The following is a 12809-nucleotide window of genomic DNA, read 5'->3' as shown; positions in this document are numbered from 1 at the left end:
TAGCGCCTCTCTACTGCATGATAAGCTTAAATTATGCAATTTACGTGCATCTTCCTCCAGCATCTGTGTTTATTACGTAGTATGCAGTCACAGCGATCTTAAGATACCTTGCATACTATGTAAAATGCTGGGACACATTTAACATCTGCATTTTGGTGGCAAGATGCGTCAAATTCTACACGAGGCCCTGTGTGACCTCTGTTCATGAGCTGTAGAGCCCTGGTCAGTGTTTCTCAGAAGTTCCTCTGATCCAGCTTCATAAGACTGCTAAGTGACCTCACACAATATCGTACGTCCTCCAATGGTCCTCTTGTGGCCAGGTGTCTTAGCTGTTCCCTACACCAAGTTAGTGCTTTGTTCGCCAATTGAAATCTGTCACAAATGCCTGAGTTGGGGACTTCTGGAAATTTAAGGTCTCCGTTTAAATTTCATTCCAGAAATTGAGATTTGTTTTTGCCTTACAATTATACAAAATGTAAGTGATTAGGGTGCTCTGATTCCCCGTGCTGATTAATTCCAAACGGACTCAATTCCCAATGTTTTATACACTGGAGGCAATAGAAACCTGGTATCCGATACCTTCCTGGTCACACCAATATCATACATCTGATACACACTGATCATATTTCACAGGTCTGACTGATCACTATAAACAGGTTACACTGGTATAACACACCTGATCCACTCTGATGAAGGCTGCTGAGAAAGGGTGGGGTACACAAGGTCACACACCCCTAGGCTGCTATCATTAAAGCTGCACATGGAGGCCTGGCCAGTGGTTTAGGGATCCCGAATCTTAAGAAATACTTCTATTCGGCTCTCTTCACACAATGTATTCAGTGGCATTCTTCTTCTGGCTCTCGAGTTTGGGTTGATTTGGAATCTGACTCTCTTTCCTCTGACTCCTTTTCTATGTTCCTTTGGACCACACGTTCCCCATGGCCTCCTGAGGCCCACTCCCATCCAGTCATTAACTTCTTCCTTATAATTTGGTCTCGCTGTAATTGTATATATAAATTGGCCTTTTCACCGACTCCTCTTGTCCCTCTCTGTTATAACCCCGATTTCTCTACAGGTCTACACCCTCATCCTTTTTCTGTTTGGGTTGTATCTGGACTTCATTTGATCATTGAACTCACAGTGCAAGGCGTCTTTCCCACTTTTGCTTCTATTTTTGACACATACGCACTTCCTTATACAGCTTTTCATCAGTATCTGAAAATCCATAATTTCTTTTGTGTTTCCTTCCCCAGGATCTCTGTCAGATCGCTGTCTCCATTTGTGCTTCCTCGTCCAAGGGCTTCATCTCCTCTCTTTACCATTTTATGCTTACTTCTCTCACCCCCCCACGTACCCTCTCATGTTATGAATTGGGTTGGGGACCTTGGTGAGGTACTGGACGAGGAGGACTGGTCGGACATCTGGGAAGGGATCTCCAAATCTTCTCTTAATGTTAGGGATAAGGAAAACGCCTATAAACTCCTTTATCGTTGGTACCTGGTTCCGATCAGACGCCATAAAATATTTCCTGACTCCTCTCTCCTTTGATGAAGAGGGTGCCAGGATTCTGGTTCGTTTACCACATTTGGTGCTCTTGCGCCGTTTTCCAGAGGTTCTGGTCAGAAGTTCATGTCTTCGTCAACACTCTCACAGCTACTGTTCTCTCTTTCCAACTGCAACATGCCCTTATACCCCTGCCCTTTCAGGACCACTTGAAAAAACACTGTAACAAACTCAGCAGACAATATTGTTAATTAGACAATTATTGTTTAATAGCTATTTCCGGGGAAGATCATTGCTCCCCTACTATGCAAGCCCTTAAGGTGAAGATGTGGCTTCCTTATGAAAGTGTATGACTAGCATCCTGAGAAATCCATTTACCTCCTTTCTTAAAATGTGGAACCCTTGGGCCAATCTTAATAATATGTTGTCCCTCTATTCCTAATGCTGCCCTGCGCTTTGGTGGCTCTGTCCCTTGTCATCTCTCTCATCTTATTCCCCCTGCCTGAGGGACCCCCACCCTTCTCCCCTTCACCATGTGTTACCTGCTCCCCCCCCTTTCATTTAACTCTGATAAAAATAAAAACGACTTCAAGTACATCTGTGTTCTTGTTTCTTATTAGCTTTGGCTTTTTCATTGTTGCTAAAGTTGTTTTAGATTTTACTTGCTACTACATGTATTGTGTTTTATTGTGTTTGTCAACTCTACTATTGTTCTACTTTGATGTGACCTCACTTTTGTGATTGTGCCCGAAGTTTTCAATAAATCAGTAAAAAAACAAAATGTAAAACAAAACAAATCTGCACATGGAGTCTGAAAATGGCCCAAAATGCAGCCATGCTAGGGTCCAAAGTTGCTCTCGAACAGCCCTGATACTAGGTCACATTGATCACAATAAATAGGTCACATTGATATCATACACCCAATATACAATGTTCACTATATACAGGCATAATGCCAAACATTTAGTTTTGTCCAGTTGGGACAAAGTGGTGCACTGCTACAAAGAGGCATGGCTGCTCCAGGTTGTGGTCACACCATGATGGGGTCATGCCTATCTCTTCAGTGAAATAACCCTGGAAATACTGCACACACCAGCAGCAGGTGCACAAAGCACCCGGTCCAGCAGTAACCATGTCATACTGTACCTCCCCAACAGAGCTCTAGGCATACCCCAACAAGGCATGTCTGGAGCCCATCACAACAATGAGCGGCCCATGCCACTTTTCGAAAACTTTGGCCCTGTGGGCTCGAGCCTGGAGGACACCAGTCTAGGACCAGGGCTCCTCCAAGCAAGGTTTCCACATTACCTGGGATTTATTCAACATGTTCTCTCTATATGTAAAGGATCACACCTAGGCAAGTACACCATTTTATAAACACCAACATTTAAGACCTGTACATTGTACCCTTGGTTTTCAGTAGGCCCTCACTGTGCGCAAGTCGCAAGATATGTTCTTGAGCCCTGGACCTTCTCTTCTTAAATATATCTTGGTGGAGAAGTCTTCTATCCCCAGCCTAGCTTACACTGGACTCACTTCCTCTCCAGCTGGAATCTATAGATGCTCTCCAGTGGACTGTAATGCAATGATTATTCCCTAATAATAAAATCCCTTCGTATGTAATGGAATGCTCCATTCTCTGCCGGCATCATTGCTGATTGGTCCGCAGCAGAAACGAACGCCCATGTCTGAGTGTATAAAATGACAGAGGAACCTATCTGGCGCCGAGGAGTGTGAGATGATGGCAAGTGAGGAGAAAGTGTCAGTGGGTGTTGCGGGTGAGGAGAAGGTGTCAGTGGGGGTTGCAGCTATGGAGACGGAGACAGAGTCAGAGATGGTGCTGGAAGGGCCAAAAAATGTTGAAAAAGTTAAGGTGGGGGATGGAGATACTCAAGAAGAGCAAAGAGCAAATCCAATGAGCCCAAGAGAGGTGGAGATGATGGTCAAAGTACTGGACCAGGACGACTACGACATTAAAAAAGGTCAGTAGCACATGTAGTGTACCTGTTTGAAGGACTTTATTTCATTCTAGTTTCACACGAAGCAATGATATTTGTAACATAGATTTTTTGTTTGTCAGAACGAAGAATTAACGGTGAGAAGGCCTGTTTAGCTACCACTGATACCACTAATGTAACACCAGTTATCAAACAAGAAAAAATTGAAAAAGAAAAAGATATGAAAGAAGGTATTTCAGTGAACATGTATAGACAACTAAATGCTTTGGGCACATACCTGTACCGTTATAATAACCAAAATGGCGCCTGTTTTCCAGAATATATGCCCACTATTATTGCGATTGCGCCACAGGGACCAAAGCATAAACTGATCTCGAACAGTGTGCAAGGTGAGAAAATGAGAGTATTTCTGGCTTGGATATATAAAGATATAGAAGTTTAATGGTAAACATTTTTTATTTCCTTGTTTTGTAGGTAAAGAAATCAAAGGGAATAGAAACCCAAGCAACATCAAGACCTGTTCTGCCACAAACCAGTAGCACCTTTAAAGTGTAATACTATTTTTTTTCACCTGTCATAGTAAACAATTTTGCACTTTTTTCCTGCAATAAAACTGTTGCATGAACACTGAGTGGTTTATTCATGGTATTTTACAAATATTAGTTAATAAAGGTTAATATGACTTTATAACTTTAATAGTTTATAAAGGTTAAATGTGAATAGATTGCCAACATAGATGCAAAGGGTAATAACACACGTGCTTTATACACGTGTAATGGTCTGTAGCCAGACAGGTGCAATAATACATCTATACAAAACACAAGCCTGTGATGTGCGGATACCGCACCACATGGGACTGGTACAGAAATCACAAATTTACATACACACGCCCCCCAGGTTGAGGAAGTATCGGAAGATTGTCGTGGATCGGTCGGAAGTTTATACACACTACACAACGGAAACGAGATTGGAACGAAAATATTTAACGGTACGACCAACCAAATGAGGCGACAATCGTCCATTTGGGCAGACTTTTGACCTTCGTGTCACTACACACACTGACCCGACTTTTGAACGAGCGGTCGTATGTCTGCTGGTTGAGACGATTATTGGACGAAAACCCTGTAGTGTGTACCTAGCTTAAGATACAAATACAATACTGAATAGATTTCCATATTCAGCTAACACCCAAAAGTGAGCAGTAGAGTTTAAAGCATTGTTCATAATGATCATGGGAACCAGCCCGATTAACATTCTGAGATAAACTACAAGACTATAAAACAATGTTCAGTATCTTAATAATAAATCAGTATCTTAATAATAAAATAAGTATTATTTTAGGTATTAAGTAAAAGGTTTAGAGTCTTGTCAAATGACCTATCTTATCTGTTAAAGCCTCATTGATTTAAGACTAAACATGACTTCACTTCTAATAAAACAAAGATGCCATTCCAGACGCCCAGAGAGTGTGCAAATTATAATTAACTTATTTTTGGAATTGCTCTATAACATAATTATATTTATAATCCTTTATTTATAAGGCGCCACAAGATTTCTAAAGCGCCGTACAAGTACAAACAGTAGACCATACGGGGTTGATACAGTACAGAACAATAAACGAATAATACCAAGACTCCATCTTCTCTGTAGATAGTACAGAGAAGATGGAGCAGAAGATTAGGTAAAGAGACCGGAGGGAAGAGAGCCCTCTTACAGTCTTGTCCTATAAGAGGACCAAGATTGTGGAAGTCTCATGAATCACGAAGCGTCATCCTTCAGCACTCAGGAGAGGAAACCCCCCTGTGGAGGAAACCTCTGTGGACCCATGGCTTCAGGGACTGCCCTTCCCTCTAAGCATTAAGAGCCTATGCAGAGTTAAATGACCAAACTTAATCCACAATATCCAATACCCATTCCTCCAAAGGCAAAACTAGCGAGATGGGGGTTCAGGTGCAGAAATTTGCTTGGGGGCGCGTCCCCCCCCCACAGACACAAAAATGTATATTATGTTATTTGTTTTATTTACTTCAAATTTCAAGTATAAGAAATATATATATATATATATATATATATATATATATATATATATATATATATATAAATAACATGTGCCCCATCTGTATCACACTGTGCCCCCTGCCCTCTTCACCATCACACTGTGCCCCTTCTGTATCACACTGTGTCCCCTGCCCTCTTCACCATCACACTGTGCCCCTTCTGTATCACACTGTGCCCCCTGCCCTCTTCACCATCACAATGTGCCCCTTCTGTATCACACTGTGCCCCCTGCCCTCTTCACCATCACACTGTGCCCCCTGCCCTCTTCACCATCACACTGTGCCCCCTGCCCTCTTCACCATCACACTGTGCCCCTTCTGTATCAAATGGAAGCAAACAAGCACAAGGGCATATTTTAGGGTAGTAAAGCTCCAAGTGAGACACCTCTGTCTTTTATGAGATACTTACCTTATGCAGGTATCTTTATGTCCGTTGGCTGTATCTGTGTGAGCTATAAATCAGGGTGAAAAGATGTATATTGAGTATGTAAATGACAACACTGATAGTGCTCTGTCTGTGTCCTGGATGTAATAATTTATGTATATCTGTGAACTGATTCCTTTGTTAAAATGGTATAAAACCTTCACTCTTGCAGTTATGGATACAGGGTTTAATAATGAAACTCTAGGCCAGGGGTCGGCAACCCCAGGCACGCGTGCCAAAAGTGACACATCGACCACTTCTGTCCAGTGCTCCGCAGCTGTTAAACTAAAGAAGCCGAAGATGAGTGAAATGGAGCTGCTGTGTGTTTGGTTATCTACGGCTGCTTTAGTGAGGCAGCTCCTGTGGATGATAGATGTGTACTCCAGAGGAAAGTATGAGGCATAGGAGGAACTGGGGGCACAACTATGAGGCATAGGAGGAACTGGGGGCACAACTATGAGGCATAGGAGGAACTGGGGGCACAACTATGATGCATAGGAGGAACTGGGGGCACAACTATGATGCATAGGAGGAACTGGGGGCACAACTATGAGGCATAGGAGGAACTGGGGGCACAAATAATAGGCATAGGAGGAACTGGGGGCACAACTACTGTGTGGCATTACATGAATGTTTTAATGTTTGTTTTGTAGGTCCCATTACTATTATAATGATATTAGTGCTATAAAATAAGAAACAATTAAATAACATGTAAATATATATACACAGTGGTCAAAGAGGATATTTAGTAATTTTTACGACCAAAATAGTAAAAGAAGTGGTGTATGGCACACCAACATATACGAGCACACTTCGACCGCGCGCTCTCTCTCTATATATATATATATATATATATATATGAAGGTTGTTTGTTTGTAGGTGAATATCCTCCACACCCCTGCACCGATTCGGATGAAACCAACGAGCGGTGAATAACATTTAATATAACAACATATATAACACTGGGCAGCCACCTGATAGGTGTGTTGGAAGAGCCTCTATGCTGCTATCTATATATATATATATATATAGAAAAAGGAAAAAAGAACAGGGCGCCACATAGTGTATTACCAGGTAAAATAGAAATACGCACTTTGCTATAATAAATTCCCAGACAGGGAGAGCACGTGACTTTCAAGTTAAAACCCTGTGAAGTCAGTAACACATATGTGAGTGAAGTGACTCATGTCCCAAGTGAGATCACCACTAGCAAAAACTTCTGCGTACCAGATACCGAGCTTGAAAGGCACAACTGGAATGCTGATAATATTTCTATGTCTGTTTAGACGGCCAATAATGACTTCTCCTCAGCAGGATAACACAGATTGCAGCTGGGACCTCAGACCATAAAAAGAGCTAAAATAGTGTGATACTGTATAGAACAGATTTATTAAAACAGTGAGTATCTCACTTACATAAAAACAGTGTGAAGTATACACATAAAGGTTTCTTTCACCAGTACTTATCTGGACTTCATGGAATCCAGTGGAATGGCGACATGTAGTTCTTTCTTAGACTCCACAACCACTTAGCTGGAGAACAGAAAACGGCCAATATCCACAAAATAGAAATCCAGATTCACCAGATGAGTGGACACAATCCTCAACGCGTTTCGTCCTTTCAACATGTGGACTTCATCAGGAGGGGCATGAATATATATATATACATACAGTCAGGTCCATAAATATTGGGACATCGACACGATTCTCATATTTTGGGCTCTATACACCACCACAATGGATATGAAATGAAACAAACAAGATGTGCTTTAATTGCAGACGTTCAGCTTTAATTTGAGGAAATTAACATCCAAATCAGGTGACCAGTGTAGGAATTACAAAGGTTTCTATATGTGCCTCCCACTTTTTAATATATATATATATATAGACATACACACACTATATAGTGGATACAAACACTTAGTGGGCTTCATTGGTATTAAGCTTCTTGGACTTCAATATATCATCACATTGTAGGGAATCAGCTCAGGAAATCTGTAATATGGAAACTCCAAGCACGACCAACATCCGATTCCGCAATCTTGGCACAAATGAATGTGTGTAAGGATCAGTTTAATTCTCTGTTCAAAAAAGGCAGCTATCACTCTCAGAAATCTTCTACAACTACCATAAGGGGGACAAATGTGACCCCAATTGTGAAAGTTAATATGGTAAAACGTATATATTGATCAAACTTATAAAATGAAAGTTGCTTTTCTTTGCTTTTCTGAATATAATACTGACACAAGCTTTTCTCTGTTTCTTTCTCATGTGAATATGCTGAGCTATATGTCAAACAATCCAGATATCAAAAAGGAATATCTGTTTTACAATACGCCCAGAGCCCGTGGTGAAAATGAAGACAATGAACTATCCTTGCAGATAAGCAGTTACAGGCCTTGACATCTTGAGCAGTGACTAAACAAAAAAATGTATAGACTCTTTTCTGCTGATACTATGTCCAATTTCACTGTGAACATGCAATAATTTCTAGATAACAAATGTGCCTGCGAGCACACTTTTCATGTATAAATAAAGCGGTCTGACTATAGGGCAGTCAGAATTGATTCTCATTCAGCCCTGCAAAAGACTGAGTGTGTCTCTTTCCTATCGATCGATAACCCATTTGTTGCACAGGTACCAGAGCTGATAAGTTATACTATTGGGGTGTAACTCTGACACCAATCTAGTGAACATATACCACCAAAAAGGTTCCCAACATTAAGTCACTTAAGACCCATCTTAGATAGCTGTAGAAAATATCAGATTTTACAACTTCCAAATCTCTCATCTCACACGAGCCTTCGAAAGTCCCCGGAGAGCTTGGAGGTGCTTAAAGATAAAATCACTGTAGAAGAGACACTTCAGGTAATTAAATCTATAAAACCAGCCTCAGCTTACAGCCCAGACAGCTTAACTTCCCAATTTTATAAAAAATATCAATTATTAGCTCCAAAATTTAACCAACCTTTATAACAATATATTACACAGGGCAGCATTTTACTTTGCAACAACCAAGGTCAACATCGTCATCACCCTAAACCAGGCCCACAGTATCTATAAGGACATCTCACTACTGAACGTCAACTTAAAAATCTATGATAACATTTTAGCTACCCGTCTAAATTCGGTCCTTCTCCAAACCAAATTGGGGTTGTCCCAAGCAAGCAGGTGTCAGACAACATGAGGTGTACAATCATCTCATCTACAATATCTATAGCCAGAAACTCCCAGCCCTCCTAGGCATTTAGCAGCATTTCGTGGGCATTCATGTTCTACACGTTATCTTCAATGGGTGTTTAGGTAAAATTCTTATCAGCAGCGTTCACTCTGTACAATAACCCTCAAGCAATGGTTTCCACAAACAGGATATCCTGCTTTTGGTTATGAAACCCAATCATCCCTCCTGAATCTCTGGAAGGAATAACACTCTTATGCAGCTCTCGGGCTATAAATCTTCTCTGTGTTTCCTTCCCATCCCCTCTTCCCTCCTACATGGACAGGTCAGGAGTAACAGGGTGGGAGTACCGTGGGCTGGACTGGGTCAGATCAGGTTTCTAAGTAACGTCGCTCACGTGGAGCCGAGACCCTAGAGAGGTGGACAGGAATCATTATTATTACTGTGCTATATATATATATATATATATATATATATATATATATAAAAAAATTTTATTTTCCCAGCATCCGGTCCACCCCGGGGATCACTTGGTCACTACGGTGCCCCTGCAGGATTGAGAGCTCCTGGGTCTGAATTATCTCTCACAAAAAAAAACATTAAACACGTTTTTATACTTACACCAGAGTTGATATTTCAGCTGCAACTTGACCTGTTGGGGTTGCACCATTTGACAAATAAAAAAAAAGCCAAAAACAGATAAAGGCATTCACACACAGTGAGAGTACTGACCCTATACATTTACCTAAATTATAGGAAACAGCACAGACACACACATATATTTATATACATAGCATTTATAGATATGGGAGAACTGGGGAATACATTTTAGGATGTACTTATATAGAATGTAACCAATAGAGAGCCATTTCTGTCATGAAATAAACAATATAAGATTCACCTGGATACACAAATAGACATTATTGTACGTTTTACAAACATAAAGAAACATGACAAACTGGTAATGAGGGTTTAGAAAAGCTCTGGGCGTAAATACATTATATGGAATTTCTATGACACATGACACACAGCAAGGATCAGCTAATCAGCTCTATATCTGCATTTTACTATTTTTTTATTTTATCAGGCTGGTTATAATAAAGTTACTCATACACAAAAAATTAAAATCATTTTAAAGCATAGCAATAAAGCAATAAAAATGTCTCAAATAGTATCAGTGCATCTCAATTTGCCTTCATTATTTATATATAACGGCCTACATAGAGTGTTCTATATGTATAATGCAAACAAATGGTGTCAGTGTGTATGACTGTGGAAGGGAAACCTGGGGGCATATTTATTTAATAGAAATTTTATTACAGACAATATCTGGTTGGTTTTGTCGTTAATAAAACTGACATTTTAAAAAACACGCCATAACATCACTTCATAAATATACCCCCTGGTCTTAGTATATTGCGGGTGAGCTGTCCCTGTATATTGTGTGTAAGAGGGAGACTGGGAATGTGGACAGTAGAGGGCAGTAGACCCTATACTGTACCTACAATGTAATGGGGTCTATACTGTGACAATTACAATGGGGGGAACAAAGTATAGTGGGATGGTGCGAGGGGCCCTGTGGGTTGGTGCGAGGGGCCCTGTGGGTTGGTGCGAGGGGCCCTGTGGGTTGGTGCGAGGGGCCTGCGGGACGGTGCGAGGGGCCCTGTGGGACGGTGGAGGGGCCCTGTGGAACGGTGCGAGGGGCACTGTGGGACGGCACGAGGGGCCCTGTGGGACGGTGCGAGGGGCCCTGCGGGACGGTACGAGGAGCACTGCGGGACGGAGCGAGGGGCCCTGTGGGACGGTACGAGGGGCCCTGTGGGACGGTGCGAGGGGCCCTGCGGGACCGTGCGAGGGGCCACGTGGGACGGTACGAGGGGTCCTGTGGGATGGGCAGACATGGACCACTCTGTCCTTGTGTAAGAACTGTGTATGTATATGGAGGTGTTTATGGATGTGGATCACATGATAGGTGGGGGGTGAGTGTAGTATTAGGTCTGAGGAATAACCACTGGGGGCTTTGCAGCAGGACACAGTCAGACTGTAACAATGTGATCCTGGCTGTGTCTGCGGGGACTGATGGTGATGAAATGTATGGTGGGAAGGGAGGTGCTGGTGTCTGTGGGGACATAAGATAATAGTCTATGTGATATGTATAAGGGGTGGAAGGGGGATGGATTCTGCTGGCTGCAGCACAATGAGGATTATGTAGCAGCTGATGTGACAGCTCAGCCGCATGTATGAGGTCCTGATGGCCGGGAGGCTGCACATAAACATGGGGTAACTATATGGGGGTAATTCCTGCTGTCTGATATATTATTATTATTATAGGAGATATTACCTCAGCCTTGTACAGGGCCCGGATGTTGTATATGGACGACTGAGGGCGGCGCTCCAGGTTCAGACATGGCGTCTGAGGAGTACGTGGCCACGCCCCCTATGCAGTGTAAGCGGCGACAATAGTGTGTCTGGGAGACTAAGGGAAAATGGCCGCCGCCGGTATCGAGGACAATACAGTAATACAATTTATTTTACGATGGTGATTAAACTGTTACTATCAGATTTAGGATGTTCTGTGTTGGAGACATTGTTTATATTTCCCTGCAGATGTCACAGAGCCTCTCACTGATTGGTTCCTGCTGCTGCTGAGCAGCTCCCACTAGTAGGAGGAGCGTGTACTGCTGGCTCCGCCCCCTCACTCGCCACACCCATCTCTGGGCAACTTACTGAGACTGGAGGTAATCAGACCTGTAGTGGAATTAAAGTGAACAAAGGTCTGTGTGTGTCCTGCGTGCATGTTATTCCTCTGTGTGTGTCCTGCGTGCATGTTATTCCTGTGTGTGTGTGTGTCGTGCATGCATATTATTCCTATGTGTGTCGTGCATGCATGTTATTCCTGTGCGTGTGTCGTGCATGAATGTTATTCCTGTGCGTGTGTCGTGCATGCATGTTATTCCTGTGCGTGTGTCGTGCATGAATGTTATTCCTGTGCGTGTGTCGTGCATGCATGGTATTCCTGTGCGTGTGTCGTGCATGCATGTTTTTCCTGTGCGTGTGTCGTGCATGCATGTGCTTCCTGTGCGTGTGCCGTGCATGCATGTTATTCCTGTGAGTGTGTCCTGCGTGCATGTTATTCCTGTGCGTGTGTCCTGCGTGCATGTTATTACTGTGCGTGTGTCCTGCGTGCATGTTATTACTGTGCGTGTTTCCTGCGTGCATGTTATTCCTGTGCGTGTGTCCTGCGTGCATGTTATTCCTGTGCGTGTGTCCTGCGTGCATGTTATTCCTGTGCGTGTGTCCTGCGTGCATGTTATTCCTGTGCGTGTGTCCTGCGTGCATGTTATTCCTGTGCGTGTGTCCTGCGTGCATGTTATTCCTGTGCGTGTGTCCTGCGTGCATGTTATTCCTGTGTGTGTGTCCTGCGTGCATGTTATTCCTGTGCGTGTGTCCTGCGTGCATGTTATTCCTGTGCGTGTGTCCTGCGTGCATGTTATTCCTGTGCGTGTGTCTTGCGTGCATGTTATTCCTGTGCGTGTGTCCTGCGTGCATGTTATTCTTGTGCGTGTGTCCTGCGTGCATGTTATTCCTATGTGTGTCGTGCGTGCATGTTATTCCTGTGCGTGTGTCTTGCGTGCATGTTATTCCTGTGCGTGTGTCCTGCGTGCATGTTATTCTTGTGCGTGTGTCCTG

At 42.8% G+C, this 12809-nt stretch overlaps 1 protein-coding gene across 4 annotated transcripts in view; it reads right to left on the bottom strand.

Moving 5' to 3' along the window:
- The window catches only part of LOC142151044 (uncharacterized), an 89335-nt gene that overhangs the window by 17839 nt on the left and 58687 nt on the right, over nucleotides 1-12809 (bottom strand). Inside the window, exons 1-2 of one of the 4 annotated variants that reach the window (XM_075206316.1) lie at nucleotides 11461-11519; nucleotides 9741-9771 (exon numbers count right to left, since the gene is read on the bottom strand). The exons of the other annotated variants lie outside the window; for them this stretch is intronic. The gene's annotated coding sequence lies outside the window, so the exon portion shown is untranslated. Of the gene's footprint in view, nucleotides 1-9740; nucleotides 9772-11460; nucleotides 11520-12809 lie in introns of those variants that run through there. 4 annotated transcript variants of the gene reach the window in all.

Source organism: Mixophyes fleayi, chromosome 4, assembly GCF_038048845.1.
Source record: "Mixophyes fleayi isolate aMixFle1 chromosome 4, aMixFle1.hap1, whole genome shotgun sequence".
Taxonomy (NCBI): Eukaryota; Metazoa; Chordata; class Amphibia; order Anura; family Limnodynastidae; genus Mixophyes; species Mixophyes fleayi.
The sequence above is the reverse complement of the archived record's forward strand: the minus strand, read 5'-3'. Positions and strand labels throughout refer to the sequence as shown.